This window comes from Nyctereutes procyonoides, unplaced genomic scaffold, assembly GCF_905146905.1.
Source record: "Nyctereutes procyonoides isolate TBG_1078 unplaced genomic scaffold, NYPRO_anot_genome, whole genome shotgun sequence".
In the NCBI taxonomy this organism is placed as follows: domain Eukaryota; kingdom Metazoa; phylum Chordata; class Mammalia; order Carnivora; family Canidae; genus Nyctereutes; species Nyctereutes procyonoides.
Window position 1 is genome coordinate 2,342,258 of NW_026575030.1, and position 27,151 is coordinate 2,369,408.

Here is a 27,151-nt window from a genome sequence, read left to right on the forward strand (position 1 = left end):
TCCCCACCCCCTCCTTTCTTTTTGACAGTCAGTTAATAAAGACTCAACAATAAGCAGCTGCCAGTGATGTCATTTGGGACTTTGTCCACGGAGCTTGTATTTACAAGCTCGGAGCAACCACGGAGCTGAAGCCCAGGGAGCAAGTCTCCGCAAACTTGCTCCGAATTTGCTGCAGGACTTTGCGGCTGCTTTGGATGTTCAGGAAAACCCAGCATGTTCTCTTAGCACAGCCTTTTAATGCTTCAAAAATAAACAGAGGATAAACTCGGGAGGAAATTTTTAGCTGGAGAGAGCCCTGCCTGTGTCTGTCCCCAGGACTGTGATATGTGTTGACTGAAGACCTAACTACAAGTAAGGCTTTTTTAATTTTAATTTTAATTTTAATTTTTTACCTTACACTCTTGTAACAATTTTTCTTATTTATACAGCTTGTTTTCCTTTTAAAGTGAGATGATGATGTTTAGGTGTTTCTACAGGCTCTCTGGGCTGCCACAACAAGTATGCGTCTGTTCCTTGTAATTATAGTGCGTTGAATTGCGGGTGGTAGGTGCAGAGGACTCCTCGTCTGGGAACAGGCACGGAGTGTAGATAACACAGAATTTCTAGTCCTCTTTTGCCTCTGCTGGGAGGTTGGAATTTTTTTTTTTTTTTCAGATAAAAAGCAACCAACCATACAAAAAACTATTAGGTTGACCTAGGAATTTTAATAGAAAACTATAGACTAATTTTTAATTGCTGTGCTGGAAGGGGGAACACATTTTTTGGGTTTTGTCTCTGATCCTTTCTGTGGTTCATAGATTTCTAATATGCTCATGTTGTTTACAGTGTCTTTCTTGTTCCCTCCTGCCTACACCCTTTCCCCAAACACACACACATACACACCCAGGCTCATTCATTCTTGGGGAATTTGAAAGTATAGAAAAATGTTTTGAAATTGAAACTGTTCCGATCTGGATATTTTCCCACTGAGTTTCTGGAGAAATGTTCACTGTTCTGACTTGTCTTCTGAGTGAGGAACTTGAATTAATGTACTACTGAAAAAGTCAAATTTTGACACTCAGGTTTGGATTCAAGATCCATACTTCTCTCTGACTTTCCCTCTGACTCTTTAAAATTGCCCAGATATTCTTGGGGGAATAGGAAGAGTGGGCTCCTCATGCCTCCAGCCTGGATGTAGGCCCCCTCTTTATTACAGTAGCACGGGGCCACCTGGAAGTTCTGCTTTAGGGACGTGTGCGTTTGGCTGTCTGCTGTGTGCTTTGGGCTGCTGGGTTTGCTCTTCAGCGCCTTGCAGTCACTGGCAAATCACAGCTGATTCCTGCCATCTAGAACTGACAGCCCTGCTGCATGGATTGGCAAGAAGTAGCTCTTAGCCTGTTAGCTCCTGCACGCGAACTCTGTGACTCACTCCTGGAGACTCAGCTTTTTCAATTCAGCTGCTCTGTCACTAGCCCAGAAGAGCAGGACAGCCTTCACTACTTTCTGTCTGGTTTCAGAGCATTCTGAGAAGCCAGTGCCAGAACGGTCCTAAATATTCCACCCTTTTCTGTGGATTTCTAGGGTGGGCGACGACCTGCTTGTTTGTCAGCCCCTGATTTTTTTCCATCAAAGCGCACCCTGCTTGGGTATGGCTCATGTTTTGAAAGTCGGTGCTTTTGGTGACTTTTCATTTAAAATAAGGGATCTGCTACTAAAACAGCTGTCACACTACTAGAGCTCATCCTTTTGCAGAAGAAAACCTGAGGCACAAGGAAGGGAAATGATTTGCCCAGAGTCACCTGGAAAGATGGTGGCAGAGTACAACTAGAAACTCAGTTTCTTGTACTCATCCTGGCTTGCCTTCCACATTTCGATTCCTAAAGATTATAGAAGACTTTTGACCCATGTGTGGTTGCTGGGTCTTATTATAGGAACAGGGCTGTGTGAAGGTGTAGATAAAGTGGTCTGGCCATGCTCTTGTTTTGTCTTTGGCCCTGAGTATGCTTTTAAATGTCTCTGTTCCTCATTCTTTTTGCTAGGGAGCCAAAGAGATCTCTGTGATTATTTTGCGGTTGATGGCCAAAAGGCGAAGGGGGGTGATTCTCACAGTTGAAAGTAATGAAGGCATTTGGCATCATGTACAGGTCACAAGATGTCAGGTGGGTCCCAGCCCTGACATTCTGTGCTTCTGCTTTACTTTCAAGTCTTAGACTTTTTTAAAATTATTTTTTATTGACCACATTTTGCTTTTCTTCCTCCTCTTTGGAGCCTCCCTTGCCGGTAGAATGTTCTCTTCACTTTCTCACTGATTCCTCCTCCCTCTTCCTTCTCTCACTGTGGCCTGGATCTCACATCCCAACATTCAGTTTGATCTCACTCACACCCTGCATTGCTTTTCTCTCTGGAGCCTCCCTTGCTTCTGATACCCCTGCCTATCAGATCCTTCCATGAACTCTTGGAGTTGTAGTGATGATTTCCTTCTTTGGTCTTTCATGATATCTTGTGTTACCTTTTGCTGTGAGATCTGGGGCCCTTTGCCAGATAAATCTCTCTTTCCACTGAAAACAAGGTCTATGTTTTAATACTTCCTATATCATAGCACCAGAGTCCTTGTTCAATTTATTTTTATTTTTTTTAAAGATTTTATTTATTTATTCATGAGACGGGGGGGGGGGGGCGGGAGAGAGAAACCGACCTAGGCAGAGGGAGAAGTAGGCTCCATGAAGGGAGCCCAATGTGGGACTCGATCCCAGGATTCCAGGATCATGCCCTGGGCCAAAGGCAAATGCTCAACCACTAAGCCACTCAGGTGTCCCTCATTCAATTTATAATAAATAAATGAATATGTTAAACTTAAGTATCCCTTTTCCTTCATCAAACACCCAGGCCTCTGCACTTGGTTGACAAAATTAATACGTAACTGTGCTGAGTGGCTTTACATTCTTCAAGGCCAGACCCCGAGCATGCAAACAGGGCTCTTCCTGAAGTGATATCTGCCAAACTACTCTGGCTCATTCTTCTCCATTCCTCCACATGTACATCCATATTTCTCCTGGAGCTTCCTGGCCTGACCTCTCATCTGAACCTTCCACTGAAGGTCCAGGGGCAGCACTGCATAGTGATGGAGGACTTGGTATCTGGAACTGGACTGCCCAGGCTCACATGCTGCTTCTACCACATTCTGGCTTTACGATCTTGGTTAATTCACTGAACTTTTCCATTTGAATTTCATATCTTTAAGATGTGGCTAATAAGAGTCACTACTTCATGAAGACATGGGGGTGGGTTAAATAAATTAATATAGTGAAAACAGCACAATGCCAGGCATATATTAAGTACTAATGAGTATTAGCTATTGTCATTATTTACCTTGCAGATGCCCATGTCCCACTCCAGACTTCATGAATCAGCATCTCCAAGGTAGGGTTCAGATCCAGACATTGTTAAAAGTTCCTCAGATGATTTGCATGGAAATAACTGGCTTAGCTACCCACACTGCTTTCTGTTACCTGAACATGCTGGGCTTGTATGTTCTTTCACACCCCTACACCTTTATGGGGTTTTGCCCCGGGCAAAACTTCTCCATCCACCCAATTTATTCTCCAAGGCCTTGCCAATTTGTAATCCCATGCATAGCTCAGCACCTGGCACAGAGTGAGTTTCTAATAAATAATGAATACAAGTGTATGAATGCCTACTTAATGGGAACTGTAAGAGAAGATTTAACTGTTTTCTTCCCCCTAATCACTATTGAGTCATTACAGGATACCAGGCACATTTCTAAGCTCTTTGCACATGCTGTCTCTTTATGACCACTATACACATTTTCAAAGCAAGGGTACTGAGTTTTAGAAAGATGAGGTAATGGGTGAAAGTCTCATGGGCAGTAAGAGACAAGATCAGGATTTGAACCCCAAGCCCACAGTGTTAACTTTTCATTGCACTGTTTTATGGATATGAAAAGTGTTTTTTTTTTTCCTCATGAGCTTTGCTAATGGGGTAACTTTGATTTTTCTTGTCTTCTGGATTGATTGTATTGGAAGATTCACAACAAATCAACAAATCAGATGAACACTTCTGGTGTCAACTGGTGAACTGGTGATTCACATTTTCTAGTTTTTCGGAAATGTCTAAAGCACAAGCCCAGTCCTTTGACATTTGTTTTTCTTTTAATCTCAGATATGAATCCTCTTGCAGGCTAGCCCAAGATTGTGTTCTTGATATGGGTGTTGGTAAACTGAATTCAGCTTGGTCAAGAGTGTAATCCAGGTGATTCAAGTTAAAAAAAAATGGAAATGATGGTTGGCCAATTGGTTGGTACCTAAGAAGTTTACCAATTGAAGTGGTAGTATTTTGTGATTGTGGATGTAAATAGCCGGAATGGTTGAACACTGGCCAACTCCTAGACTAGAACCAGTTAAACATCAGGTCTCTTATAGCCTTGTTTTTCTCTAACTCTCTAATTCTACAAAGTTTAATGCCTTTGGAACTTAGGATTCCCAGTTGTGTTTTCTTACAGATGAAATAATAAATCTCTCAGATGCATAGAACATTACCCACAACATTTACTATGCCCCAATACATACTTGTCTAATGGAGTGTGTCGTGTTGGTTTGGAAGCCTCAATTACACAAGGTACTTCCCAATGGTTACATAAATTAATCTTGGTATTTTCAGGGCAAGAAATCAGATCTCTCTTTCTTAGAAATAAACTTTCTGGATTAGTGATTCCCTTGATAGAATTTGGATAGACTATAGGAACCCAATGGACTGAGTTCAAGAGGAAAGTCCCAAACCCAACATTGTAGAATATAAACTCAGTCAATAATATGGCAGATACATATCATGGTGTTGAAAGAAGAGCTATTAGTTCTGAAATGTGGGAACGAATGTTCTTCTGTCAAGATGCATGTCTGACAAACTGCTCTATGAAGGGTACTTGCTTCATTGGGCAAATTAAACTTGATTCAGGTCAGCCCAAAAGGTATGTCTCAAATGGTTCCATTGTCAGTGGTAATGTGTTATTAGAAAAGTTTTAAAAATCCGGGGCATCTGGGTGGCTCAGTCAGTTAAGCATCTGCCTTTGACTCAGGTCATGATCTCAAGCCTGGAGTCAAACCCTGCGTCAGGCCCCTTGCTCAGTGGGGAGCCTGCTTCTCCTTCTGCCTCTGCTACTCCTCCTGCTTGTTCATGCTCTCCCTCTCTCTCTCTGTCAAATAAATGAATAAAATCTTTAAAAAGTATTTTTTTAAAAAATCAAAGCAATACATGATTCTATCTTAAAAAGCCAAATAATACTAAAATACTTATGTAAATATGTAATTGCATATAGCATATATAAATATGTACATATATAGTGCTATGTATATGTTTACATTGCATGTGTATATAAAGATCTATATATCTTGCAGTCCCCCAGCCTTCTTCCCCTCTCCATTCCTGTTCCTCAGAGAATTTTTCTACTAAAAGTAGCTGTTTTTTATGTAATGTTTCTAAATAATGCTTTGCATCTATTTATAATAGAAAATTGATTTATATCCTCTTACTATAGACAGTATATATTTTTTGTATCTCCCACATCTTCTCTCTTCTCCAGTGGAATTCTATCACAATGGTAGATTAACTGCTCATTTTTAATGTTCATTGTTGAGTCAAATAATTTATTATAACATTTCTGTTAAAAATATTTTTTATAAAGTTCTTAATTGCCTCATTTAAATTATGTATTTAATTTTCTGGAATCTAAAATTTTTCCATTTGTCCCACCAGCCCTTTGACAAATGAGTCAAAGGTAACCTACTTTTAAAACATTCTTCTTATGTACATAGTTAAGTTCTGAGGTCATCATATACGAATTTTTTTTTTTTTTTGGTCAGTTATCAAGCAAGGGAACTTAGTTATCAGTGGTGCCTTATCAGAAGAATTGAAAGAGTCTGCATCCAACATTTTTTAAAAATTCTACTTATAGTCAACTACTCACACTTGAGTAAATGGAAATGATCTGGTTCATTGTAGTTGGTAAATAACATTCATAATTTGGTTTTATGGTTCCACAAATATTCAGTAATTTTAATGTGATAAATATCCTTTGTTTCTGTGTACCCTTAACATCTGGAATAGCTTCATCAGAAGAAAGCAAATGATACCTCATGTAAGTTATGAGTAGTGAGTGAATGGTCCATTCGAAATGACCTTTACATCTTTCCTTTCCTATTTTCTTCTCACTCATCCTTTCAGCCCAGATTTGTGTAACCCGTAATGTGTGATACTATCATTGGGAGTAGTTAAAATACTTTAAACTGTTTGAAAGAGACTGTGTTTTTGGAGATTGCCAGTAGAGGGCCTTATTAAACTGAAAAAACATTTCACATACCAGTTGCAACAGTTACCTTGTTGAAGAAGGCATTTATTTATTTTTTTTGAACACCTGATCAAGAGCAGTAAAACTACCAAAGTGATTTTTTTCAAGTGCATTGTAATTCTTTCTATCTGGAGAAATAAGAAGTCTTAACATTTCATTTTAATTGTTTTCTTAGGGGGAAATTGTAGAATTCAGATAGATTATTAATAGCCCATCAATCATACCAGGACTCTGGATGCCAAGGCATACAATCTATACGTGACGTTTCTTTTGGAGTTGGAGCACTGGTCTCTGAGCCTTCCGGGATCTCGTATCGGATGTTGAATATGGGAGAAACAAATGATGATTCTCTTATCCTAGGAATGATTTATACTTGCTTCCTACATTTGAGTGAGCCCCATTTCTCAACAAAAATGGGTTTTCTGTTTTCTGCACATGGACCAGAATTTTCTCACTCTGTGATAAGCCCTTGATTTATACACAGGGAAGGAGAATCAAGAGAATATGTGAGAATGGGAGAGCCTCGTTACATTCCCTATCACTTTTATTTTCCATGGAGGGAAGCATAGCTGTAGGGAAATGAGCTGACTTTTCTAAAGTCATTCAGTGGATTAGGGCAGGGCTCTTCCCTTCATACTCCCTGGGTGTTTTCAGCTCCTCCCACCAACTGAAATCTTTCTTTCTCAGAAAGCTCTCTTCTCCCTACGATCCAGGTTGGGGCAACTCCTGCTCCACCAAATGGCCCCACAGGAAGTCTTTTCTTACTTGTTATACACTCTGATAGCCTCAGGTACTTGTTGTCCATAGCATTTGTCACTAGTGTAATTAAATGTATGATCAACATTTGATTAACACCACCTCCCTAAGCTATAAGTTCCATGAAGGCAAAGCCTTGTCTACCCTGTTTAATATTGTAAACTTAGCACCCAGAACACTGGCTGGCAAATGGTAGGTACCCAGCAAATTTGGGGGGAGTGGATGGATATAAACATGTTTTCTGATTTTGATTTAATGCTTTGGCCTCTCCATTTTTATACTTATGAACACATTCCTTTTTATACTCAATCTAGGACATTCAAATCTCATGGCATTCAAATGCCTGTAGACTCAAGGCACAAAGGCATGGCATTATTTATTTTTTTTACCTAATTTAATTTTTTTTTAATTTTAATCACTTTTAAAAGATTTTTATTTGAGAGAGTAAGAGAGAGAGGGGGAGGGAGTGGGAGAACAAGCAGGAGAGAGGGGCAGAGGGGGAGGGAGAGAGAGAAGCAGATACCCCACTGACCAGGGGAGCTTGATGCTAGGACCCATCACAGGATCCGGAGATTGTGACCTGAGCCAAAGGCAGACACTTAACCTACTGAGCCACCCAGGTGCCCCCTTTTAACCTAACTTTCAATGAGTGCCTGTTTATTTCTAGTCATGTAAATTTCAGTATTCATGGCATTTATCAATGGGAACTCTAAAGTCATGAGAATAAATGAAGAAGAGAAGAGACAAGGATTTCTCTTCTCTTATTGATGAGGACAGTGATTAGAAAGAAGATAATGTCTTAAACTGAGTAATGTACCCTTTTATGTTTCCCAGGTTGGGCTGGAGATGCTCTGAATACCTTTTTCCTGAAAGACTGCATCACATATTAGGAAGATCAGGACCTTTGGAGTCAGTTAACAGAGTAACAGAAACAAATAGACACAGCTCAGGCCTATGTGGCATTTACCCTTGGGTATTCCTGGACTTCAGTTTCTGTTTTGATCTTTATTGATGTGGGGTGTGTTATTTAACTTCACTGAACACAGTTTTCTTGTCCATAAAATGTAGTAATAGCAATAATATATTCACCTAATATTTATGAACTACTTTCAATATGTCAGGTCCTGTCGTACTTTCTACTAATGCTGTCTCATCTAATCCTCGAGATAGCCCTCTGAGATAGTATTTCTCTGACTCCTATTTTCTAAATGAGAAAACCAACGTACTGAGAGGTCAGTTTGTTCCAGATTGCCCAGTAAGACTTTGACCTGGATATTTTGATTCTATTACAGCCTTATAGGATCATTGTGAGGATTAAATGAGATGAGGTACCTAGACTGCCAGCAAAAAAATAGACTCACAGTACATAGTGACCAATATCACCATTATTGGCTTCTCATTGTTGATGACATTATGGGCCCTTGTAAGTAGGTGATTGCTAGAAGGAGATGGGAGGGCTGATGACAACACTATGCCTCCAGGTCATAGCGACTTGTTGTGTAATCCCAACACCAAATGTCAAGAGCCTCACCTGCCCAGCATTTTGTCACATACCAGTATTTGCAGCTCCAAACAACTACCAAGAAGACTGTCCACTCCCAAACCCCTCCTGGCCATGAATGCATTTATTATGTTCTCACCATATGGACATATTTTTCATTGCGCAACACATTGCATCTGTTTACGTGATGCCCCAGCTTTATTAGCTCTGAGTTTTGTTTAGCAAAAGTGCCAAATCCTGTGGTCTTTTGTACGTGTAAAACTGCTTATTTGAAGTATAGTGGAACAAGGTTATGGAGTAGGATGGGGATATAAGGAGTGTCTAGCTCGTTTTGATGAGGTCTTTCTTAGATACACTTTTTTTGCATTCCTGGGAACCAACTTCCCTAGCTCTTCCTGCTCCCACCTCCTCCCCATCTCTGTCATCCTTACCTCATCTTACTTCTCCATCTCTATTTCTCTCAATCTTACCCCTCCCTCCATCTCTCTTATTTTCTTTTTCTTTTTCTCTTTTTTCTTTTCTTTTCTTTTTTTTCTTTTCTTTCCTTCTTCTTTCTTCCTTCTTCCTTCTTTCTTTTCTTTTCTTTCCATTCTCCTTCATCTTCATTTCTCTCTCCTTCTCATGCTCCCCAGAAAGGAGAGCCGAGGGGAAGTGAAGATGGAGGGTGTTTCTTAGCAGACTGGAAGATAAAGAAGGGAGTCATTTCAGTCTTCCCACTTCTTCATAAACTTCAAAACCCCTAGGGCCTCTTTATAATGCTGATCCTGTTAAAGAGCACATCCAAAATCCAAGCCCAAGAGAAAAACCAAAGAGGCAGCAGCATGGTGGGGTGGAATGTAACTTGGAAGGAGAATTGAACAACCCTGCCTTTAAACCACCATAAGCCAGCTGTAGGATCATGTGGTCCCACCTGCAAAGTGAAGGCAGAGATCAGATAGTCTCAAGCCCATATCTGGACCTGTGATCCCGTTATTCCTTAACACACAATGACTGCACTCTGACTCACCATACAGACAATTACCCAAAGCACTGAGGAGCAGAGCCCCTCCCCCCAGGACAGTGGGCACAGGTCTGGGCTGCGTGCGTGGGGGTTCTTGCAGTGTTTGTGATCCCCAGAAGTCCCATTCTCCCAAAGTGCTGAAGAGATTCGTCACTGCACAATGCTGTGTGTCCTCACAACAGATGTTAAAGGATCACCCTTGAAAGGGTGTTTCCCCAAAGCATTTAATTATAACCTCCACAGAAGATTAACAGATGTTATAATTGTCTTTACTCTTTGATTAAATAGTTTCTGCATGAGTGGCTTTCTTAGATTTTCCTTCTCTGTTGTGTGTGATCCTTATAAAGAGCAGACATGTGTCTTCAATTTTTTAGAGAGAGTTCTTCAACGGGCTTGGGAAGAGTTTTCCCAGATTCATAGTTTCATACTTTCCTATTTATATCTACCTATCTATTTCTATGTAGAAAACCTGGGACAGGGTGGGCTGTACTTGTATAAACTGAATCATTGGTTACAAAGGCAGCTGGTGATAGTGAATATGAATATGGTCAAGAAGCTGGCCTCTCTCTTTATCGTTTGTCCATGGAGGTTACTGATGTCCATAAATATTCTCTGGGAAAAACTGCAAAGTGGAAGAGAAAAATTCAGCAAACCTTGTGCATGCCAGGTGCCAAGTGTGCAAATGACTGTGTGAGCAGAGAGAAAAACAGCATTCATGATATGAAATTCTGTAGATTTTTTACAGTATTTGCTCTGGAAAGATAAGTTATCAGCCAGAGCCTTATCAACGTCGAAAGCATTATTTTCATGCCATGGTGTAGAATTCTGAATTCTTTCTTTCCATTAGAGATGTGGTTTGTGTGCTCTTACTTATTTATCTTACCTTCTATTTAGCCCATCAGGAAGGACAATGCCACTAACTAACCTCACATGAATAAGAATTGTTCTTTCTCATCTTCTCATTGTCCATATTAGTATTTCTTCCTTGAGAAAAGAATATTATATGAAAGGGGTGCAGACATTAGGTCAATTTATGGTGATGAAAACAAAAGGAACGGACGTAAGGAATACTGAATCAGTGCTGCGGAGGGGTCAGCTTGCTAACAATCTCCACCTCTCCATATGGAAACATCTGAAAAGGGCTCATAAATCAGGGCAAAGGTCAGTCCTTAGATCAACTTGAAGGAAAAGAGAAAAATAGAATTTGGCTTCACTGGATGAATTAGTATTAAGACTTAAAAAAGGGAAGAAAATACTTGGATTGTTTAATCAAATAGGTCCCATGTAAATTTCATCTCTTTTATCTGCAATTGCTAAGGATGGGGAGGGAGGAAGAGTATTTTTTAAGTATGCAATGGACACTGAATGTATGTGCTACTAGGGAATCAAAAGAGAAAGTACCTCTCTTTATGGGGTTCACATCATGTTGGAGGAGGAGGTAGTCTCACATGGGACATTTAAAGAACACTACAAACCAATCAGTGTGATTAAATGCCAAAGGAGTGAGCAGATCTTTGCCAAATTCAGAGGTTTTATAAGTAGATGACTAGGATCTTGAATATCCTAAAACGCGTATCTCTAATAGCTAAGGAAATTTTATTTATTCAGGTCATTTGGAGGAGGTAGTGGATTTTTAAACTTTCTTTAAGGTATAATATACATGTAGTAAATGCACCTAAGTATGCAGCTTGCCAAATGGTTACAATCTGAATACACCTGTATTACCAGCTGTCAGACCAAGAAACAGTAGCATCTCAGAAGCCTTCCTCAAGTTCCTTTTCAGTTACATCTGTAAGGTAATCTCCATGCTGACTTCTGGTAGCATAGATGAATTTTGGCTGTTCTTGAACTTTATATGAATGGAATCACATATTACATATGATATTCCATCATAACAAATTGTATGGTGTAGTTCATCCACATTACATATCACATTTCAGGCTCACTGCTGTATAATATTATATTGCATGACTATATTTATATCATAATATGTCTTTTCTGCTGTTGGTGGGCATTTGGATAGTTTCCAGTTTGGGATCATTACCAGGGGTGCTGCTGTGAATATTCTAGGGCATGCCCATTGGTGAACAAATACACACACACACTACTTTCACTACTACTTAAGGATAGAAATTAAAGAGAAGTAATTGTAACCTAATATTAAGTAGCACTTTTTGATCATTTGAAAATCCATAGAAGGAATCTGGGACCTTATGAATTATCCCTTGTCCCTGGAAGTGCTCAGACAATGATGGGACTGTCATCATTGAGGAAGACTGAGGTGGAGGATTCCAAGGCCTCTTCCATCTACAGGCTTTGTAAATCTAAACTAATAAGCCCTATGGAAACTGAAAGAGGAAGGGGTTGGTGTGTACCAAATAGTCAGACTGTGGAAGACAAGACACAAGTAAATAGGAGTGATTTGGTGATGCCGTGCATAAGGGAAGAGGCCACTTGAGGAAGGGAGGCAGCTATGTGGGCCTGAGCAGGAAGTGGTGGAATTGAGTACGGTCATAAAAAGAGATAATATATTCATGGATGGAAGAAAGTGAAGAAGTTTGCATGCCACGGCAGGTGTATTTTAAAATGTATCTGTACAGTTAATGTGGGGCTCGAACCTGCAACCTGAATCATGTGCTCTTCTGACTGAGGCAGCCAATCACTCCCTCTGCACATAGTTTAGAGTGTGAGTACCATATTGGTGAACACAGTTCACTCTACTGAATGCTTAGAACAAATAATGAGCACCAGAAAGCAAAGTAGAGGCTTTAACCAACCCTGTCAGAGATCAAATGATGCCTATAAGATGTCCTGAGGAATAGCTGTTCCATAGGGAAGTGGCCACATAAATCCTACTGAGGGTGACAAGAATGAGGCAACATTTCTGTGGGACCCATTGGTTGCTACATGGTGCTTAAACTTGGATTCCTGCCCCTTCCACACATTTGATTCATCTGATTTCTAACTTGAGTTTGTTTGCACTTCAGTGTTCTCATTTCCCCTGGAATAGCTCAACATGTCTCTTCATGATTAATCTCTGTTATGGATACCCCAGTAACCAGCCCATGGTACCTGCTATTGACCAAGCACCCCAATGAACTCTGTTCCTATCATTGCTGATTCCCCTACGTTATAGGGACAAGGTGGTGGCAAAAACATCTCCCACTTGACAAAGAATTATTTTGGATCAAATTTCAACCATGTCTTATTTTTTCTACTTTCACACCGTATTATTTCATGATTTCTATGTAAAGGAATATACATGATATTTTTATCATGTGTAAGTCAGTACTGGAAACTGATCAGAGAGTACTAGGAAATGTGATCATGTCTCCTTTTTACTTCAGCTGCCGGGAAGCTCAGAGCCAAATTTACATATTTACACATGCTCTGTTGACTCCTAGATCTTGCATATTTGCAGTTTTCTTTGTCTCATCTTTGTACTTTATCATAGACAGAACTCTATGACGGACCTCAACATGCCAGCCTCCCTGTTACACATGAACCTGGAGCATAATCCCCTCCCTCTTGAGGGTGGGCAGAGCCTGAGAATATGATGGATGTCACCCCAGTGATTATGTTACATTACATGGCAAAGGTGGAGGGATTTTTGCAAATGTAATTAGGATCCCAACAGTTGACTCTGAGTTATAAGAAGGGAGATTTTCTCGGGTGGGCCTGACCTAAACTGGCAAATCCCTTCAAGAGAGGCTCAAGGTCAGAGAACTGAAGTCTCAGAGATTCTCTTGTTGATCTTGAAAAAGCAAGTCATGACGAGTTCTGAAGATGTAGGGGGTAAGATGGTCTGCCAACGGCCACATGAACTCAGAAGAAGACTCCAAGTCTCAGATGAGAGATCAGACCTGCTGACACCTTCAGCCTTATGAGACCAGAGCAGAGGTCCCAGCTAAGCTTGTTCTTAGATTCCTGACCCATGGAAGCTGTGCCATAATAAACGTATATTATTTCAAGCCATTCATTTCACAGTAATTTGTTACACAGCAAGAGAGAACTAATACATACATTTCACTCATCTCTATTTCAACTTTATCTTTTATTTATTGTGTGTATGATCTCTTTAATTTCTCTGTGATTTGATTATAGTTGAATGGGTCAAGGATTAAATTAAATATGTCCCAGGGCCCCTCACAGCCACTTCACAGTGACTAGGGACCGTGGTCTTCTCCATGGCATTAGGGTCCCTCTTACTTCTGTGATTTGGCTTGTGCATCTATCTCTGCCTTGAATGCCCTCTGTCCTCAGCTTCACCTATCTAACCTCCATCCAAAATTAGAGGCTCAGCTTGGGTATCCCATCCTCCATAATTCTTGCAATCTGTTTTTTTGGAGGATCCCTCCCCCATATTTCTAAATCCCTACAGCTATGGCTTCAAGTCTCAGCTCACAGCATCCTAATCACTTTAGGGAGATTTTAAGACCAGAGATTCCCAGAATTCCCTCTCTCTGCCTGCTCTAGGAATTTGGGTTCATTATGAAATTTTTGAAAACCTTCCTAGTGATATCATTGGGCAGCTAGGTATGGGAATGGTTGCCCTCTTCTTATACAACAGAGTCTTGGGACCCTGTACATAGTGTGGCATGTAATTTACTGCCTGTGTTTAAAACTATAAAACTTGGGATCCCTGGGTGGCGCAGCGGTTTGGCGCCTGCCTTTGGCCCAGGGCGCGATCCTGGAGACCCCGGATCGAATCCCACATCGGGCTCCCAGTGCATGGAGCCTGCTTCTCCCTCTGCCTATGTCTCTGCCTCTCTCTCTGTGTGTGTCTGACTATCATAAATAAATAAAAATTAAAAAAAAAATAAAACTATAAAACTTTAAGCCAAATTTATATATTACTTCTAGCCTGGACAGCATGTTTTTTATTTCTTTATTTAATCTTAACCCTCGTTTTATTGTTTTCCTGCTTGTATTTTCCCTTTGGCTTTACATCCCCAATTATTTATTTTATCATTTTTTGTGCGTATATTTTTGTAGGTAATTGCAAATCCTCAGTGGAAAGGAAGCCAGAAATAAATAAATGAATAAGCAGAAAACCAATGTACTCTTCCTTAATACTTTAGTGTACAGGAATCGTGTTTCCCTGGCAACAGCAAAATGTCCTAAACCATGTACTCTGACTTATACTTTCCTCATGCCTTCATCATAGCCTGTACATTGTGAGTATATAGGGACAGCATTCAGAAAACTCAAGGATGGGGATCCCTGGGTGGCTCAGTGGTTTAGCACTGCCTTTGGCCCGGGGAATGATCCTGGAGTTCCGGGATCGAGTCCTGCATCAGGCTCCCTGCATGGAGCCTGCTTCTCCCTCTGCCTGTGTCTCTGTCTCTGTCTCTCTCATGAATAAATAAATAAAATCTTTAAAAAAAAAAAACTCAAGGGTGATGGTTGGACTGATAAGAAAAGGTTCTTGCTTTGTACAAATGGTGTTCCTTCCTCTATTTTCTACCTCTCTCTGTCTCCTTCCTTACTCCTTTCTTACATCTTTTGAAGCATTAAACAAAGAATTGCCTTTTCCCCTAGACTCCTGTATTAGAGCACCATGCATAGATAAGGTTTTTGAATAAATGAGAGGACTCTGTACCTCTCAGAGTGTTTCATCTTCCTGAAATGGCTTTCCACTGAGGTGTTTTTGTGTTGTTGTTGTAGTTTCCTGGTTCTGTGGACAGATACATTCTAGACACAGGGCTGGGAATGGACCCCTCAATGACCTGGCACTACTCTTTTCCCTTTCAAAGCCCCATTGAATGTGCTGCATTCAGAGTGGCAACCATGCCTTTATATCAAAGCACACATCCCTGATATCACTTGAAATATTATAGATAAAAAAAAATTCTACAGTTCAAGCTCTATGTGGTAAATGAAACATAATTGAGTGGGGTAGCAGATTTATCCTACGGAGTTGAAAATTGCCCTAGGGAAGTTCTACAGAGGTAGGCATTGTAGAAAATCTGATAAATTGTACTCATCTAAATTTTCCTTTTAGGATTTTACAACTGGTTTAGAAATATATAATCTCTTGGGCAATGATAAGTCCCTGGACGGTTTCTCTTTACTTGTCCTTTCTGTAAATCTCTTTTTACATAGATTCTCCTCAGTGGGATACTTTTCAGCCATTGGTTTTCATTGTATTTGACTGTATCAGAAGGTCTGAACTGAGCCAGAGGAGCATGGTGAGATGTGCTCTATGTGTGTGTGTGTGTGTGTGTGTGTGTGTGTGTGTGTGTGTGTGAGAGAGAGAGAGAGAGAGAGAGAGAGAGAGAACACAGGCCCATGCAGGGGTGTGCATATGAGCATGTGTGTTTGAGTTTCCTGGCTTCTGTTTCTGCCATTTCAGTTAGACAAAACAGCAGTGTTATTTTATATATCCTCAGATTTCCAAGTTAAACTAAGTAAACTTAAAAGGCACTTTATCAAACTATTATCAAGTAAAATAGTTCCAGGGTAATTTTAACTAGTGGCCTTAATCTTTTCTACTATAATCAGAAGTACTTTTGCTTAATTAAGAGATTTTTTATGCTATTTTCTTCAATATCATTGGGTTATTCTTAAGCCTTTATATATATATTTTTTCAAAGATAAGTATGTGGACCAATGAATTCTGACCCGCATCCTTCCTATGTCTTGTAAGGATATAAAATTTTCCTCTGTGACTTCCAAATGTTTCAGTTTTGTTTCTTAGGTGCAGTAGATGTATACTTAGTGAGTGCTAATGGAAATAGTATAGGATGTAGATCCTTGGAGTTAGCATCTAGCATGTAGAGATGCTCACTGTGGTGACCGCCAGAGCTAATTGGTTGTGGAGGCTGCCTTGAAGGCAGCCATTGGAACCCATCATATACTATACTACGATGCTCAGCAGTTGAAATAAAAATGTATTATTTTCAGAGACCACACCGATCTTATAGGTTCCATCAGCACCTTCAATTTCTGCCTTGGCCCTCAGTTTATTAAATCTGTGCTGACCACAGGCAGAAAGAAGTAGAAACCTATGTGTTGGTCAGTTTCCTTGATAAAGAAACCCCATCCTGGGAACCACCATGCATATTAGGCAACCCAACTGAGCTATTTCTGCATCTCCTGCCACATTGACTTCAAACGGGAACAGGCAGAAAGTTTGCCAAGACTAGCTTAAGCAATAAGTTTTATATTGTGTAACAGATAATAAAGGAAATTGAATGAAGAGAAAAATAATTTAGCCTCCAATTCTCCACACCAGCTGTCTTCAATACTTGGTTGCATGTCTCTCTGCTTCCTTTTGGGTGTGACCTTCCTGAGATTCAATTGAGATTTTGCATAAGGCCTGTTGTCCAGAGATCCAGAGCAGCTCTGCCTTCCGATGAACCCTTAATCAGACTTTCAGAACTATTGAGAATTACCCTTACAAGTGAAGGCGTGATTCACAGAGCACTGAAAAATGGGAGTATGAGAGTTCTGGGTTAATGACACAGGATGAGTTGAAAGTGAATTTTCTCTAGGCAGAGAACACTTTAAACTAGATATGAATTTGATTCTGAAGGCTGATAATTACATTTCTTGGAACTCGTGGGCATCATTCTCTGCCTTTCTGAACCCAAACTATGAGCAATCATTGGAGCACAATAAGAAAGTTAGTGATTTAATTTACAGAAATTTGGATGGATTCTAAAATAAAGGGGGCCTTAGCTATTTATCCTAGAACATAGTTTATCTATGTATGTGAAGAAGTATGCTCAAGAATGCACATTGGGACATCATTTGCAATAATGATAAGTTATTTGCAATCTAATGCTATCAATAGGGCAAGAGTCAAACAAATTAACACTCTCTTTGTGCTATGGAGCCATCTAGCCATTAGAAAAACGAAGAAGAGCTATTTATACCCTCACATGGAAAGACCTCTTTGGTATATTATTAAGTAAAAGAACAAACACAAAACACAAGTTGTCAAAAAATGTGTGGAATAGGTTACCATTTATGTTTCAAAACCATATATAATTTAATATGTACATACATGATGCTTAAAAAAATTCTAGAAAGATAAATTGTTAATAGTTTTTTTTTTTTCCTGTTGGAAGGATGTAATTGGGAGAGCATGAAAAGGGAACTTTCACTGTTTTCCACATAAGTTTCTACATAATGTTAACTTTTTATTTTGAGAGTATATTCATATGTTACTTTTTAAAAAGACCAACATATATATGTATATATTGTGTATTTATTTTCTGTATATATATTTTAATAAGAAGGGGATGTTTTGAATTTCATGAGATCATGAGAAAAGGATTTATTTTTCCCAGTAACCCGAGGTAACCAAAGGTAGAATAAAAGAGGAACAGAATCCCAGCTTTTCTCTGGGTTGAGACAGTTTTCAGACACAGTAATGTTTAATTTAAGATACAATTCAAAGCTGTTAAGATACAAATCACCAGCTATTTCTAAGTAGGTGTGAAGTGATAGAAGTTATTTGCAAAGACATTCATTACTTAGGAGTTTGATTTCATTTTAAACAAATAAAGCTTGTCTCATACATTCAGCCCTGGGATTGGGGTGACAAGATGAGCCAGGTGTGGTCTGCCTTTGAGGACAAACAGTCATAGGAAGGACAGACACGTCAGCACCTACGAATTATTCATGAGTCCTCCTCCAGTAGAAAGCTGGATGAAATATTCAACAGGAGAACAGTAGTACAACTGAAAAGGAAAAAAAAAAAAAACCCAAAAAAACACAAAAAAAAACCAAAAAAAAAACCTCACAAATATTATTTTTAGAGAGAGAAAAAATAGTCATTTTTTTTTAAGATTTTATTTATTTATTCATGAGAGACACACAGAGCGAGGCAGAGACCTAGGCAGAGGGAGAAGCAGGCTTCCTGCGGGGAGCCCAATGCAGGACTCAATCCCAGGACCCCATAACCATGTCCTGAGCCGAAGGCAGATGCTCAACCACTGAGCCACCCAGGTGCCCCTCAAAATAGGTTTTTGTGAAGGACTATATGGGGTCGATCCTGGGGTTTGGGATGAATGAGGGGGAAATAAAGACAGGAGAGGGCTGATGACTTGGAAACACAATCCAGACTAGAGGTTTTGGTGTTGATGAAAAGTTCATTTCTGGAAATTAGCAGTGATAATACTGGGTTGGAATAATAATACTGAATGTGAAGTCCATGGACTTAGAAAAAAGGCAATTGTATATGGCTGATTTTAAGAGCTAATGTGCTTGGTGCTTTGCTACGTACTTCATATGAGTTACTAAATCCTTATAGCAACCCTATGATGGAAGAGGTATTGTGATCCTACCTATGGTACAAATAGTGTTGTGATTTACATTTTATAAATAAGGAAAGTTGAAACTTAAAACTGTAACTTCTACAATATTATAACACTAGACCCAAATAGCTATAGAATTCTATTATGCCAATTATACACGCAGAAGCAGATGGCCTCGAGGTGGTCTTAAATGGATGATGGCAGGAGCACAGCTTTCAGCAGTGCAGGGGGAGCTGGGCTTTGGAGGCAGTACAGCAGCTTCCTCATCACCCCAGTTCTGCAGTGTGGTTTTGGGGATTGTTTCTGGCAGCTGATCCCTGAGTGCAGTTTCCAGTCCTTCCAACTATTTAGTAAGATACCCAGTAAATTTTAAAAGTAATCTCCTTTATTTATTAATTAGTCAGCAACAGTTACAGCACAGTGTTGACACTCGTCTTTGGTTATTGCTCTTTTCCTGGTTTTCTGCAAATATTAATTCAACAGAAAATTATCAACTACCTGCTATTTATGCTGCATAGTAAGCCAGATACTAAAAGCAAAGATTCTTGTGATGCTCTCTATACCTCTAGTGTACATATAATGCATATAGCCTGGAATATTTCTTTAAGACATTTTGGCAAGGATTTTTCTCAAGGATTCATGAGGATATCAAGAATTTGAAGGACCATGATATAATTAGCCTACATTGAATTAAGTTTAGATTTTTTACTATAACCATCTTTGAATTACTATATATTACTTAGATTATTTTTTTCTGTGGATGTTGCTCTCATCTTTTGTTCTCATTTACATAATTCCCTATTGCAGTTAAATTCTTTTGAAAGAAACAACTTGATTGTTAAATTTACTATATTGTTATATCTTCTTTTTAATTAAAAGATATAGCAAAGTAAAAAAGACTACAAGAAAAAATTGTGAACTTTATTTCAGTACATTTTTCAGTAGTTTTTTAGTGAGTGGGAAATGTAAACATTTTTGTTTTACTAAATCTAAAGAGTTTCTAGATTGTTCTCACTATTGGGTTATATTTTAGCTCATTTTGGCATTCTAGGTACAAAGGATCTTGCTGTTAACACTTTGAAGACATTATTCTCTTGTATCCAGACATTTATTTTTGATGACTGGAAATCTGCTGGCAGTTTAGCTAACTAGTAGGTTTTTTTTTTTTTAAATTGTAGTTGGCGCACAATGTTTCACCAGTTTCAGGTGTACAGCATAGTGTTTGACAAGTTTGTATGTTATGCTGTGCTCATAAGTGAAGCCACCGTCTGTCACTATGCACTCTAATAGTACCGTGGGCTATATTCCCTAAGCTGTGCCTTTTTTTTTTTTTTTTTTTTTAAGATTTTATTTTATTTACTCATGAGAGACAGAGAGAGAGAGAGGCAGAGACACAGGCAGAGGGAGAAGCAGGCTCCATGCACCGGGAGCCTGATGTGGGACTCGATCCCGGGTCTCCAGGATCGCGCCCTGGGCCAAAGGCAGGCGCCAAACCGCTGCGCCACCCAGGGATCCCTAAGCTGTGCCTTTTATGTGACTTACTCATTCTGTTACTGGGAGCCTGTACATCCCACTTGACTTCACCCATTTTGCCCATTCCTCCATTGATAAGTTTGTCCTTTGTGTTTATGGATCTGTTTCTGCTCTTTTGTTTATGTGTGTGTTCATTTGTTTTGTTTTTTAGATTTCACATATAAATGAAATCATATGGTTGTCTTTCTCTGATTTATTTCACTTAGCATAATGTCCGCTAGGTCCATTAATCTTAAGGCAAGATCTCATTCCTTTTTATGTCTAATATTCCATTGTAGATCCATACCACATCTTCTTTATCCATTCACCTGTCAGTGGACACTTGGGTTGCATCCATATCTTGGTTACTGTAAATAATACTGCTATAAATATAGGGGTGCATATATCTTTTTTCTTTGGGTAAATACTTAGCAGTGGAGTTATTGAATCATGTTGCATTTCTATTTATTTATTTTATTTTATTATTTATTTTTTATTTATTTTATTTAAATAAAAGTATGTTTTAAATTGAAATATGATTAGTATTTGTTTCAGGTGTGCAATGTGATTCAATAATTATACACCTCACTCAGTGCTCACCATGTTATGTGTGGTCACCATCTGCCACCAAACAATGTTATTATAATCTTATTGATTATATTCTCTAAACTGTGCTTTTCATCTCTGTGGCTTATTTACTTCTTTATTTATTAATGATGGATTGTGGGGGCAGAGGGAGAGAGAGAAAATCTTAAGCAGACTTCCTGCTGAGCATGGAGCCCAACACAGGGCTCAATCTCACAACCCCAAGATCATGGCCCAGAGATCATGACCTGACCTGAAATAAAAAGTTAGATGCTTAACTGATTGAGCCACCCAGGTGCCCCAAGTGGCTTATTTATTGTATAACTGGAAGTTAGTATCTCTTAATTCCCTTTATCTATTTCGCCCAACCCCTCATTCACCTTCCTCAGCTTTCCTGTGTATGTCACTTTTAAAACATTTCTAGTGACTTTTAGGATTATCTTTTTTGCTGGATGCTCTATAACTTTAAAATTATACATGTGACATACATTTATTTTTATTTATAGTAGATTTTCAGTCATAACACATGTTTCTCACTTTTGAAAATATTTTAACCATTATTTCTTAGGGTATTTCTTCTATGTTATTCTCTCTATGTTCCTCTTTTTGGAAATTCTTAGGTGCATTTTAGTACCTTTCCATTGTTATTTCTTGTCTTTAGTTATTTCTCTATGCTTCATTCTAGGTGAATTCTTCAGTATAATTTTTTAATTCATTAATTCTCCCTTCATTGTCTCATCTAAATTTTATCTGGGGTATGGCATTTTATATCAGACCATGATTTTACTTTTCTAGATTTATAATACGTCATCTTTGTATTTATGTGCATTCTTGTATGACAAATTCTCATTTTTTTTATGAATGCTTCTCCAACTTAATGTTTGGATTTTTACTCATATTTTTTTCCAGTCTTATTGAGATATATTTGACAAATAAAAATGGTATGTATTTAAGGTGTACAGTGTATTACATATATATGTAGTAGTGCTACATACATGTATATGCACCATATATACAAAATGTATACATCTATGCATATGTGTGTGTGTGTATGTAGTGAAGTTAATACCACAATCAAGCTAATTAACATATACACCACCTCAAATAGTTACAACTTTGTGCGTGTGTGTCTGTTCTGGGAACACTTAAGATCAATTCTCTTAACAAATTTAAAGTATACAACACAGTATTATTAACTTAAACTCACCATGCCATGCATTATTATATTGTCAGAGCTTATCCACTTAATATAACTGAATGTGTTCCTATTTCCCCCACTCTGCAGTCCCTGTATATCACCATTCTACTCTCTGTTTTTATGAGTTTAACTTTTTTTTTAGATTCCACAGATAAGTGAGATAATGCAGTATTCCTCTTTCTAAGTTGGGTTATTTCATGTTCATCCATATTGTTGCATATGCAGAGGTTTCTTAATTTTTAAGGCCGGATGATTTTATGTTGTGTGTATGTGTGTTGTAAACAACTTAGGTTGTTTCCATATCTTGGCAATTGTGAATACTTCAATAAACATGGAAGTATAGAGATCTCTTCAATATAATGATTTTGTTTTCTTTGGATATATACTCAGAAGTGAGATTGATGGATTTTTGGTTTTTCTATTTTTAATTTTTTGAGGAACCTCTGTACTGTTTGCCACAATGGTTGCACCAATTTATACTCCCACCAACAGTGACCAAGTGTTCCTTTTCCTTCACATCCTTGCTAGTTCTCGTTATCTTTTGTCTCTTTGATAATATCCATTCTAACAGATGTGAGGTGACATCTCATTGTAATTTTGATATGTATTTCCATGATGATAGTGAGTTCCAGCACTTTTTCATGTACCTGTTTGCCATGTTTGTATGTCTTCTTCAATGTCAATTTTAGCTTTTTTCATTTCTTTTGTCATTGAATTCTCTTTATTTTGACTCTCTTCTTAGTATTCATTCTCATGTGCTTTAAGTTTCCATTTTATCTCAAATGAGGATATCCCACCCCCTTCTCTCTGCATACTCTTTTCCATCTAGAGGATTTGTGGATGCTTCCTGCAGGGTTACCAGACACCCAGTCCTAACCAGGTTTTATATGAGTGACTTGAAGTTTCTGTCCTGTAATATAAAACTGGATACATCTCAGATGAAACTATCAATGACTTGATTAAAGTCTGATCTTTGGATTATGAGATCAGCATGCTGTATAAACTGTAGCCTCAGGCTGCAATTAGTTTTTACCAACCTTCCTTCAAGATTGAGGGACTCTTTTTCTTGACTATATTTTCATGAAAAGCTTGTTGCCTTTGTCTTCAAATATTTATAGAAAGATTTTAACACCTCATACATATTAGGTGTCAAAATGTTTCCCATTTTTATGTGCCTCTAGACCCCGATCTTCATAAACCCAGGACTTTAGTACCCTCTTCATTCTCTGAGCTCAGTTTCTGGTTCATTTATCTTGTTTATATAGTCCAGAGAACTTATCTGTGACAGTTACATATCTTTTTTAACCATTATTTAATGGGTAGTTCTTAATTTGAGGTCCATGTATCCATGGCTGGACTGCAGAGTAACCATGAATCCTTAAAATTGTGCACAAAAATGTACATATGTTAGATGTTTGTATTTTTCCAGGATGTTGAGTATTTAACTTCCTTTGATCCTCAAAGTTTTCAAGATCTACTGACCTCATGTGATTCTTTCTATTTGAATACATGTTATATTTGTTCAGAAAAGCCCTACTAGTCAGAATATATTTTATTCCTCTTACATTTCGTATAATTACATTTCATACCTTCAACAACATTAGCATAAATTTAAAAGGCAACGTATACTGGCAGCTTTGGAAAGGTTTGAATAGTAAAATTGAAAATCAGCTTCATAGTGCCTTTTAAAATTCTTTTGGCAGTCAAAGGAAATGCTTCCTTTAATCGAGAAATGCAAATATTTAATCAAAACAACAAGTTTGAAATGATGAGGGTATTTATTTATGTTTTGGTCTCTTAACAACTGTTTTTCTGAAGTCATGGGAGTTAAATGCAGTTTTCTTGTTAGAAGGCAATGAATGCATTTTTAGCAAATGTGGGCTACTGAGACAATGCTAGTGTTGTGCATTCAGTAAGTGTTCAGTGGGTTCTAGTAAAAATGATGGAAGTCTATTGCAGTTTATTCTAAGTGATTTAATTTGACTAGGCTCAGTGTCCAGCTTACCTTCATTTCAAACATACCATCTACAGCTCTTATGAATCTTGTCATGACTTCATAAAAATAAAATTTAAAAACAAAACTGGAAAATAGAAATATATTACTTAGAAGTAAAATAAAAATGAGTACATAATTTAAAGCAAAACAAAAAATGTTGGAATGAATGAAATATGACCTAGTTGTTTCTCTTGAAATTTGAAAGAGATACAATGCAATAAATAATTTAAAATTACAATTAAGAAAGCAGTCCCACTTATAATAGCAACCAAAATAATGTAACACCTAGGAATAAATATAGCAAATGAAATGTAGGAGTTGTATACCAAAACATTATAAAACATTGTTGAAAGAAACTTTAAAAAGATCTAAATAAACAAAGTTCTCATTTTCATGAGTTGGAGGACACAGCATCATTAGGATGGTAATACTCCCCAAATTGATTTGCAGACTCAGTGCAATCCCTATCAAAATTTCAGCTGACTTTTTGCAGAAATTTATAAACTGATGCTAAAATTCACATGGAACTACAAGGTATATTTATATGAAAAACAGCCAAAACCATTTTGGAAATGAAGACTGAATTTAGAAGACTTACACTCTCAAGTTCAAAGCCTATGACAAAGCTATAGTGATCCAGACCATGTGGTATACAGAAGGCTACACATAGACATCAAATGAATAAAACTGAGAGTGTAGAAATAGGCCTCTATACTTATGGTCAATTGAGTTTTGAGAAGGGTGCCAAGACAAACTCCATGGGGCGGGGGGAATAGCCTTTTCAATAAATAGTTCTAGGAAAACTGGATATCCATTTGTAAAAGAATGAATTTGGATCCCTATTCCACACTTTAAAAAATATATTAACTCAAAATAAACCATAGACCATGAATATATGAGCTAAAATTACAAACTCTTATGGTACATGGAAGTCCTCGTTACTTTTAAGTAGGCAGTGGTTATTTTAGATAATGACACCAAAAACTTTAATAACAAAATAATTAATGGCTTGGACTTTAATAAAATTAAAAGTAGCTGTGTGTCAAAGGACATTATCATGAAAGTGAAAAGTTAACCCAAGAAATGAGAGGAAATAATTGGAAATAGTACATCTACCAAGGGATTTGTAATAAAAAAATTCTTACAAACTGACAATGAAAAGATAAATCAGCCAATTAAAAAATGGACAGGGATTGAGTAGAAGTTTCTCCAAAGAAGATCTACAAATGGCCAATGAGCACATGAAAAGATACTCAACATTATCAGCCATTAGGGAAAGAATAAGAACTACAACGAGATAGTACTTCATAACCAACTAGAGTGGCTATGATAAACAAAAAATTAGATAGAAACAAATGCTGACAAAAGTGTGGAGAAATTGGAACTCATTGTTGGTGAGAATGTAAAATGTTGTGGCCACTTTGGGAAACAGTTTGGTAGTTTTTCAAAATGCTAAACCAAGAGTTTCAATTTGACCCAGTAATTCCACTTCTGGGTATATACCCAAGAAAAATGAAAACATATGTATGTCCATAAAAAATTGTACATGGATATTTATAGCAAAATTCAGAAACAATCCATATGTTCAAAAACTAAAAAATGGATAAATAAAATATAGTAATCCATATAATAGAATATTTTTCAACCATAAAAATAAAGTATTGATTAGTGCTAAGATGTGGATAATTCTTTTTTTTTAAGATTATTTATTCATGAGAGAGAGAGGGAGAAACATAGGCAGAGGGAGAAGCAGGCTCCTCATAGTGAGCTGGATATGGGACTCGATCCCCAGACCTGGGACCACGCCCTGAGCCAAAGGCAGATGCTCAACCACTGAGCCATCCAGGCATCCCAGACATGGATAATTCTTAAAAACATTATCTTAAGTGAAAGAAGTCACAAATACCACTTGTTATGGTTCCATTTATATGAAATAACCAGAATAAGCAAATCCATGGAGACAGAATATAGATTTAGCGGTTGCCTTGTAGCTAGATGGTCAGTGGTGGGTGTGGGGAGTTGGGCGGGGTAAGAGGAAGAAGGACAACTACCATGTAAGGGTTTTGTGGTTTTTTTTCTGTTTTTGGTGTTTTGAAGGTATTCTGAAATTAGATTTTGGTGATGGATGTACAACTCTGAATTCACTAAAATCCACTGAACAGTACTCTTTAAATGGGTCAATATTATGGTATGTGAATTATATCTCAAAAAAGATTTAAATAAAGAAATGCGAGGTATTTAAAATCAAAGATTTCATTCCTTTTAAATTGTTTTCTAAAAAAATAAATAAATAAAAATAAAAAATAAATAAATAGTTTTCTAGGCCAAAATACTTTAGACCCAAAATGGGCCTTCGATATCAGAGTTCATTTCCCTTTATATGTGAAAGGAGGGAACTGAAGAATAGAGAAATAATTTGTCTGAAGAAACATAGATAGTTATTAACAGAATTAAATATACAAATATTATATTTGAATTTCTGAAATGTAACAAAACTTGCCAAACTCCAAGAGAAACCATTTACACATAAAAACATGAGGTGTAAATATGGCCATAATTTAGGTAATTCAATCAGTGGAACATCATAATATCCAAATGTGATCTTAACTTTTTTTCTGAATGAGACAGACATACTGAAACTAACAATGAATGAAAAACATAAAGACAACCCAAAAATTACAGAAGTGTGTACTCACATACCTCAGAGAATATATTAAGTTAAAGAAATATATAAAATTGAAGGAAAGGCTTTTTAATCTCTGTGCTGTAATGGTGTACATGAATATCTAAAAATTATTTAGCAACCCAAGTACTATTTTGATTTTGAAGTAAAGGAAAAAAACCTTTATGCTTTCTGAACTTACTCTGTAACTCATGATAATTGATTTCACATTTTGACTTCACATAAAAGGAGTATAAATTATCTTTGAAAGTAAAGTTTGGATTTTCTCCATTGCATAGGCAGGTGATGGAAAATTAAATCCCCTCTCCCATTGT

General features: G+C 37.7%; 1 protein-coding gene across 12 annotated transcripts in view; it reads left to right on the top strand.

Annotated features, from left to right (window-relative positions):
- Window positions 1-27,151, top strand: part of NCKAP5 (NCK associated protein 5) — a 947,559-nt gene that overhangs the window by 90,831 nt on the left and 829,577 nt on the right. For 3 of the 12 annotated variants that reach the window (XM_055316274.1, XM_055316279.1, XM_055316282.1), the window contains exons 1-2: window positions 127-351; window positions 3,356-3,399. The exons of 6 other annotated variants lie outside the window; for them this stretch is intronic. The gene's annotated coding sequence lies outside the window, so the exon portion shown is untranslated. Of the gene's footprint in view, window positions 1-126; window positions 352-3,355; window positions 3,400-27,151 lie in introns of those variants that run through there. 3 more of the 12 variants (XM_055316281.1, XM_055316275.1, XM_055316284.1) reach the window with 2 other exon arrangements.